The sequence below is a fragment of the Argentina silus genome (assembly GCF_951799395.1).
Source record: "Argentina silus genome assembly, chromosome: X".
Classification (NCBI taxonomy): Eukaryota; Metazoa; Chordata; class Actinopteri; order Argentiniformes; family Argentinidae; genus Argentina; species Argentina silus.
The window spans coordinates 49,221,426-49,231,298 of NC_139653.1; positions in this window are offsets into that span (position 1 = coordinate 49,221,426).

A 9,873-nucleotide genomic window follows, 5' to 3' on the forward strand; every position below is an offset into this window, starting at 1 on the left:
TGTGTGTGCACCCAAACATTCCCCTGCTTAGCCCAGGAGGTGAAAGGCGTCTTTAGAAGGGCCTCTCGTGAAAGCTCACAACCCCCCTCTCCCCTTGCGATCATACAACTAATATCCCAGACCTGAGGCCTCCCAGCTAAGCTTTTTTAGGGATTTGATCTCAAAAGCAAAGATGACATTGAGTTTGAATGGGTCACTGCAGAAACAGCCACATCCACAGTCGGCTGGAGAAGAGTCAAGTGGAGGACAAGCACCTACATTTACTGAGCAAGGAGAAAGGAGGTACACCAGATCGGCTATTCCTATTAGGCCGGTACTTTTAAATGGATTGTTTATTTCAAAGACCAATAGAGGGAAATTCAATTAAAAAAATTAAAAAAAAAAAAAAAATGTTAGACATTTTGAGTCAATAGCTGAGAAAGACAAAAAAGCCGAAAAAGACAAGAAAATTCAGTTGAGTACTCCTAAAAGTAATTCAACTTCAAAATTCAGTTGAGTACCGTGACTCAAAATCTGACCTCTGCATTGACAGGGTTTTTCTGCACACTCAGTTTTGACTGCTGCTGCTTTGTTGGGCTACTGTACTTAAAACAACATAGGTTACACTCAGCACTGGGCATGTTGGTTAGGATTCACATATTCTCTCAAACAGCCTAATAATTACTCTTCAGAGAGGTAATAGACCTTACAGTGGCTTTCAGAAGAATAGCCTATCTAGGTTTCATTTAATTGATTACGGTTACACTATAAACTAATGATAACATTACAAACGTTATTGCAAAGTGAAGATAATCATATATTGTACCCTTAATCAACAAAATGAAATCTAGATAGGCTATTCTTCTGAAAGCAGTCCACTGTAAGGTCTATAACCTCTCTAAAGAGTAATTATTATTCTGTTTTTTTTGAGTTACGGTACTCAATTGAATTTTGAATTTGAATTACTTTTTGAAGTATTTTAATTAGATTGAATTTAAATTACGGCTACTGACAACCCAAAATATCTTTTTTTTTTTTTTTTTTTTTTTTTGAATTTCCAGGGTTTTTTGCTGGATGTTTATATTTTATATCATACAACAATAATCTAAAAGAACCATAAAGTGTTTTTGAGCGATAGGCCTATGCTATAGATATATAGATGCTACCTTAAATTGGGTACTTCATTTTGCTATCTTGATTGTGACTCATATCAATATTAAACCTCAAAAGGGGACCTCTGATCAAGCGAACCATCCTTTACAAGAGCACAGACACAGAAAATCTATTATTGTCAATGGGGCGCTCAATTGTCAATGGGGCAATCGATTTCATCAAAAGTGTTTGATGAATAATATCAATAAAAATAAGCTGGAGGTACTCCGATGGTTCTTTGGGGCGGTTGTCCCCTTCGACAGGCATCAATCTTGCCAAATTTCAATTGTAAAGTAATTTAATAGCAAGTAAAGGCAATTAGCTACCAAATCAAATTCCAAAATGGATCTAAAGTTAGCTCGCTAACTCCCTTGAAAAGTGTATTTATTTATTTTTTGAAAGGCATATTTGGATAGCTTAATGCCTGTCAAAGAAGGCAACAACACAACAAACCATTAGTCATGTCCTACTCTATAGGCAGTTAACATTATCCAGCCCTCTCCCAGTTTGAAAAGTGTTGGATTTCTCAGTCCACCTACTACAATGGTAATATTGTATTAAAACCTGATTAGAAATACAGTAAGTATGTCTAGGACTTAATCATGGATAGTTATAGCTTAGATGTGACAGTTGCATTTTACATGGATTACCCGGTATGAAATGACAGTACACAACACGTTATTATTAGGCTACATTGTTGCCATCTGCAGTAAGATCCATCAAGTTCAGGTTGGGTATTTTTGGGAAGCAGTGAGCGATATCGTTCCTTAAGTAGCTAGCAGTGCATAATGATCTAGCTACACTGCACAGACGGTGAGTGACCTGAGAACAAAGTATAGTCAGCTAACTATCGCACATTGGTTGTAACTTTGCCTTGGTTACCGGGTATTGTTACACGTACTGCATTGCTAGCTAGCATCAAGGGGGTAGTAGTCACATTGTTGTTGATGCCGTGGCAGTGTGTGTGCGTGTGTGTGTGTGTGAGTGAGTGAATGGGTGAGTGAGTGTGTGCATGCATGTGAGAGCGTGTGAGAGAGAGAGTTTATCACCAGGCTGAAGCCAAGCCAAATGAAATAGGCAGCTTCATGATAGCTTCATGACAGTGTCCTACGTAATAAATGGGACAGTGAAGTGTTTTTTTTTTCTTTTGGCTCTACTCTCCAAACGTTTGAATTGGAAATCAAACAATTACTATGAGGTTACTCTTAGCTTTTATTTGAAGGCATTTGTGTACATATTGGTTTCACCATTCAGAATTACAGCACTTTGTATGCATAGTCCCCCTATTTCAGGTTACCCAAAAGTGATCGGACAATTGGCTTGACAGGTATATATATATATGCCATTTAGCTGACGCTTTTATCCAAAGCAACTTACATTGCAGTGAGTGCATACATTTCAGTATATATGGTCCCAGCAGGAATCAAACCGACAACCTAAACATTGTTAGCGCCATGCTATACCAACTGAGCCACAGAGGACCACAGGTGTGTTCTGTCACATAATTTGTGCAGTCATAAGAGAGCTCTCAATGTCTAGTATTCATTCTAGGCTTTCCGTTTACCTTTCGAGTCTTCTATTGGTGTCTGTTAACATGAGGACCAACGAGACGTCAATGAAAGTCTGGGAAGCCATTATGAGGCTGAAATATCAGAAAAATCTATCATTCAGAAGCATAGCCAAAACCTTAAACCTACCAAAATCAACAGTTATTAAAAGTAAAGGAAGCACTGATGAAAGCACTGATGTAAAATGAAAAACAACTGTGTCACAGATCAGGAACACTCTCAGTTTGATTGTCTACCCTGCCCTGATTGGCTTCACCTGTTCCTCATCATCCTTCCCTGTGTATTTAGCCTGTGTGTTCCCCTGTCTCTGTACCAGTTTGTCTTTGTCCCTTGTGTCAAGATTACCAGCAATCTTTACTAGTGTTTTTGTTTTCCCAGTTTTTGATCTTTGCTTGTTTTTCTGACGTTCCATGTTGCCATCTCCCTCATGGATTATATGCCTCCTTTCTGATTGATTACTTGTTGCCGAACTTTACTTTGCCAATCCCTACTGGATTATCTGTTTTACCCATTGACTGCCTACCCGTCTACCAAAACTTTTTTGAAAGTGAAGACTATTCTTTTGGATTTAAGTTTGTGTCTCAGAGTCCTGCAATTGAGTCCTCTGCCTAAGTACAACAGCCATAACAGCTGTATGTACCCTCACTTCCCTTCACTCCCCGCTTAGTCTTCACCATTTGTTGGCCGCTTTGTGAACGTAAGTATTATGAGTACATGAGTACTATTTGAGACTGCGATCTCCCCTTTGATTTCAAGCATTGAGTCCATGTTTTTGTATCTTGTTTTGTCCACTCTTCCAAAACAAAGATCCTTTTGTTTGGTACCGCTAACTACTCATCTGCCTCCCTTTCTCTGCACCGCACCTGGGTCTGCTTACAACACTTAAACCTTATGGAAGACTAAGCCACCATGGACACAGCACAAGACACCATCCTCGCTCGACACAAGCATAATCTGCAGACCATTGCCGATGCCCTGGCGGGGGGCGGGGCAGATGATCCCGCAGCGGCTCCTTTGACTCCTCCTGTGGTCCACCGTGAGCCTCGCTACGACGGGCGCCCGAAGGGGTGCTGGGAGTTTCTCTCACAGTATTCTCTGGTCTCCAGTCTCTAGAACATCTTCCTTCCCCACCGAGCAAGCCTGGGTCGCCTACATCATTACCCTGCTAACGGGTCGAGCCCTGACCTGGGCCACCGCGGAGTGGGAGAAACAGACCCCGGCCTGCACCCACGTTTACTCAGGAACTCCGGAAGGAACCACGGGTGGTTTTGTGGCACGAGGCGGGGAGACGCCTCACTACCTACCACCAAGGGAACCAGCCCATGGCAGACTACTCAGTCGGCTTCCGTACCTTGGCTAGAGAGGCCGGATGGGAGGAGAATGCTCTCGTCGTCCTTTACACTCAGGGACTGTCCGAGGTCATCAAGGATGAGCTCGCCCTTAGGGAGTTACCAGAGACACTGGAGGCCCTCATTGACCTGACCATACAGATGGACAATCGTGGACATGAGCGGATGCACAAGAGAAGGTCGACTCTCGGCACACCTCTCCAGTACACACCCAGCCCAGAGCCCACTCACTTTCCCCCGGACTAACTGTCTCCGGTGGAGCCCAAGCAGTGCGTCTCCTCAGAGAGGAGAGGGGTGTGTCTCCCCAGAGAGCAGAGGCAACGCTGCCTACGGGTGGGTCGCGCCACCGGTCTGGCGAGCCACGGGAGGGGAGCTAGCGTGTCGACGTTCAGCCTTCGACCTAAGAGACACAAGAACATCTTTCCCCTCAGTGGTGCAGTGGGCCCAGCACACCCATCATACGGGCGTTAATTGACTCGGGAGCGGCGGGGAATTTGCTGGATGGACATTGGACATTGAGGTGGGGGCAGTGGTGTCCCAGTGGTTCCCCTCGGACAACAAGACCCATCCCTGTATATACGGCTCACGTCGGCGGAATGCAATTACAATGGGGGACCCGCGAGCTGCTGGCGGAGGAAGAACCTGGCGTACATCCAAGGGGCCAAGTGCCTCAACTCAACTCAAACCAGGCCAGGTGGATGCTCTTCATGCGTTTCGAGTTCACCATCTCCTCCTGCCCGGGGTCGAAAAACGTCAAGCACGAAGCCCTCTCCCGGCAAATCGACCCCGTCGGTGTGGAGAAACGGCCCAAGCCCATCCTCCCCAGTGCCCTCATCGCGGCCCTGGTCTCTTGGGGAATCAACGCTGTGGTGAGAGCAGCCCTGAGCTGCGAACCCGACCCCAGCCGGGGACCGCTGGATAGGCAGTACGTGCCCAAGGCCACACGCCCGCAGCTGCTCCAGTGGGCACATGCATCGGCCCTCACCAGCCACCCCGGTGCCACCAGGACCCTAGAATTTTCCCTGGAGGAAGTTCTGGTGGCCCACAATGGAAACGGACACACGAGCCTTCATTGCTGCCTGCATGGTGTGTGTGCGGAACAAAATCTCCCGCCAACCCCCCGCTGGACTCCTCCAGCCCATACCCATTCCCAAGTGTACCTGGTCCCACATCTCCCTGGACTTCATCTCTGCCCTCCCCCCATCAGATGGACCGTTCTAGTCACTGTGGACCATTTTTCCAAGAGGGCCCACTTCATCCCCATCCCCAAACTCCCGTCGACCCGGGAGATCGCTAAGCTGGTGGTTCAGCACGTCTTTTGGGTCCACGGCCTCCCCCAGGACATGGTTTGCCTCCAGGTTCTGGAAGGCGTTCACCACCTGCCTCTGCGCCTTCGTCAGCCTGTCCACCCTTCAGCACCGTGGGAAGACCACAGACTTACGGCTGTTATTTTTAGGAGAACCACTAAACCATGAGGGGAAATTAATACTTATGAACAGTTTGTTCATTTTGCTTACACTTAGAGCTCTATCATATTGTAACTTCAGAGAGGAGGCCGATGCTAGCATCGACCTCCAAATACACGCAGCTGACTGACAGCATTGGCCATAGAAACATACTAGTTAGCCTGCAGCTGGTAGTGTACAGTAGATTTGACAGTCCATTTGGTCCCATGGATTAGCATCGAACATTTTCCCATTGACATAACATGGAAAGCTTAAACCAGAAAAAGAGATGATTGAAATGAAAACTGCCACACATCCACTCTTCTAGACATACGGCCACATTTTCTAGTGGGCTCTCGTTGTCAACAGAGTTGCATTAGTTTTTTTGTCTGCAAAAACAAAGCTAATAAACATGCTATGTTTTCACACAATCTTTTTTTTTTTTTTTTTTTTTTGTTGTTGTTGTATTTATTGGTTTTTAAATGTTTTTGGGTGAGGGTTTGGCTTAGGGTTAGGGTTAGGGTTAGGAATGAAGACATTCCTGTCATGCAGGACAGATCATATTAAAAACAGTTAAAATATGCCCCCCCCCAGGCTTCTGCTTTATATTATACATTATTTTTTCAATAGGAACACATGGAGCCAATTCTGTTATCCACTTTGCACCAGATGGATGAATTAGAGTACCAGTCTCTGTTTTACGTCGAGGACAAACCTGAGAATCTGGAGTGTAGTACACTCTATGAATCAAATTATATCGCATCAATTTATGACTACTATTAATGGCCCATTCTGACCATTCCTCCTCTTCAAAGACATGACCCAAATCCTCCTCCCATTTATTATTTACCCTCAACTTGTCAAACCCCATGATTTGGCAGAAGACAGAGTAGGCATATGACACAAAACCCTTTGCTCCACGTTTGCTGAACAACATACTAATATTATCTAGAGGGAGCTTCTTTAAAGGCAACAGTTGGCCTCCCTGCTCAGTAGAAATATAGTGCCTAACTTGAAGACGTTTGAAAACAATGAGTTTGGGGGACCCCATACTGGGAAACAAGTTCTGCAAAGCACTGTTAGATGTCATCCTTGTCAAGGTCAACGGTCCTAATGTCCTTCCCACATCATATATGTATAAGTCATAATTCTTATTCTCATTATCATCATTATTATTATTATTATTATTATTATTATTATTATTATTATTATTATTATTATTATTATCATCATAAGACGGCTCAACTAACTGCACCCACCCTGCTCAACTGTCACTACCTCAACCCCCCCCTCAACTCAAACTCTATAATAAGCCCCCTCCCCCCCTTTGATCAGAAGACATCTGACATTATTGAACATATTATTGCACACTGACATTATTGCACTTGTACTATTGTCACCTTATTGTCACTTTTTGTCACTTTTTATTCCTTACTATTGAATTGTTGATTGTTTGCTGACTGCTGTTGTTGAGCGTGAAGCGAGATCCCAAAACATTTCACTATGTCAGTTACAACTGTATGCGATATAAGTGACAAATAAAATTTGATTTGATTTGATTTGATAAGTCCATATCTTATTGCCTTTAGTAATAACATGGTAATAACATGGAAGGGAGTTAAACCCTAGATAGGTTGATTACAACCTGTTTTCACACAGATTTTCCTCCATATTTTATATGTATGCCTAAAAAGATTGACTGTTAAGGAGAGATTTAAGTGATGATATATATGGGACTGAGGCCAAGTTATAAGTTATTAAGGTGAAGTTCCTCGGTTTGTTTCCAAGAAGGGAGATGCAGTCGATCGGATTGCCGTAAACCATACTGCCCTTACCTGAGCAACCCAGTGAAATTAGTACAAAAATAAGTTAGGAACATTGAGTCCACCCTCTACCAGTGGTCTCTGTAGGACAGAGAGTTTTATTCTGTGTGTTTTTGCGATTCCATATTATCTGTGATACAGAAGTATTAAGGCGTTTGTGAAGCACCTTAAGTATTTTAATAGATAGCATTTGAAACAAACATACATACTTGGGTAATATATTCATTTTAATACAATTAATTCGCCGAAGTAGTGACAAAGGTTGATCCCTCCATCTATTAAGATATTCTTCTGTCCTGTCTAGTAGAGGGGTATAGTTGAGGATAAATGCTTTGTTTAGTTTGTTTGGTATCTGAAGTCCCAAGTATGTCAATTTATCAGAGTTCCACTGGACAGTCATACCATTCATCGACCAGGAGTTAAGAGGCATAGCCAGACTCTTTGTCAGATTGATCTTGTATCCAGAAATTGACCCATATTGATTCAGTGTATCTACAAATGCAGGTAAGGATATGTCAGGATCAACTAGAAATGTCATGACGTCATCTGTGTACAAAGACAAGGTATGAGTATGCTCCCTGTATACCATCTGATCTATGTACCATGAATAGATGGGTGAGATCTGATTGCAACTGAAGAGGCTTGATGGCTTGGGCGAACAAAAGGGGAGATAAAGAACAGCTCTGTCTCGTACCCTGTGACAAGAGGAAGCTTGGTGAGATATCACTCTTAGTTTGCACTTGAGGAGCCTTTATAGACTTTATACATTACTTATTGCATAGTATATTATAATAAATACAATCAATTATTATAATATAATAATAAATAAACTATAGTAATATATAGTATATTACATATACTTTATAAATAATGTTTATAAAGCAGTTTGACCAGATCTAGGAACTTCTTCCCAATGTTCCTTTTGGCCATTGTTTCAAACAAATACAAATAAAATTGTCTATGGACGAACAGTTATGAACAAACCCACTTTGGTCCATATCCACTAGGTCTGGTAAGACCTTTTCAAGTCTTAATGCTAAGACCTTGAAGAATGCCTAATAATCTTGAGAAAGGATAGAAATTCGCTGATAGGAACATTGAGTAATGTCACTGACTCAGAGTAAATTGAACCTTGGACCATTACATACATTCTAGCCTTATCTTCAGCAAGAGTTTGTCTTTCTTCCGTGATGCTTACAGTATCCTCACTGTGTCTCTGTAGTGAAGTGTAGTATGAGAACAACGCCATGGGGTCTGGGCGTCCCGTCCATCCTTGGCTCTCTCTATCTCAGGATTGTCCAGTAGGATATCTGGGAGCCACTTCTCCAGAAAACCAACAGCATCTCTCCCTTCGGCAACCTCGCTCCCTTCGACATCCTCTGGGATTCTCAAGTTCTTTCTTATTTGTCTGTTTTCATAGTCATCAAGTTGTTCGTCCAGCTCTGCCACCTTATCATACACCTTATGTTCCTTTGCTACACCGGCCAGCTCTTTCCTCAGGTCGACGACGGCTGCCTCGTGTTCTTTGCAGTTACCTTTGTTTACATTTACATTTTTGACATTTGACTTTTATACAAAGCGACTTACAACAAGTACAGTTGTCTAAAGTAAGTGAATCATCTATATATCAGTCATCATAAGCAAAAATCTATGCTAGGACCAGGTGCCATTGGCGGTCACAATGCTAGAAGAACGAAGGATTTTATATATATAAATATATATATATATTCATTGAGCTGCTCTGTGAATGCTGACTGGATAGAAGCAGTGAATCTTTACATTTCATAAGAGAACAAGCAGGCGGTTTCTCTGCTACCTTGCTACTGGGACTACTGCCGCTGCTAGCCATGTTCGAGGTAGTAGCCATGTTGCTGCTAGCACGACCTAGCTTCTTTTGCTCATCTTACTTTTTCTGATATTCTTTTTGGGTGGAATTTGGTGACTTTCAAAACTGGTTGCTTTAGGGTGCTAAAGTCCTTATACTGTGACTCAAGTGTGAGTTAAAATATCAGGTTTTAGTTGGGAGAATATGTGAAAATGGAAAACAGCTGAACGGATATTTATGAAACTGGACTGTATTTACACTTCAGTAGACATGCCATTTCTCTCTGACAAATATTCAGTAAGAGCAGAGAAATTATGATGAGGTAAAACAGCCTTTTCAATGCAATGTCTCAGGCGCTAAAAATATAGAGACATGTGATATGAGACACAAATCAAATGTGTCTCATTTATCATGATTATAAGAAGTGAGAGGAGACATTCAAGTGAGACATGACTGCCTACAATGCAGTTAAACAATCTGTTTTAATGAACATTCAAGTGAGACATGACTGCCTACAATGCAGTTAAACAATCTGTTTTAATGAACAGAATTTTTAATGATGTATAATTTAACTTTCAAGATTCCCATATCAGTCATTTCTCAAAAGTGTGACACTGCATTTTCAAGAGAGGGTTCCGAAAAAGAGCTCTCTGTGGTGGACGTCCCTACTCCCAGAGGTAGGATGGGGTGTATGAAAGGCAGCATTGTCATGAGAGGGTTTTACTTCACGCT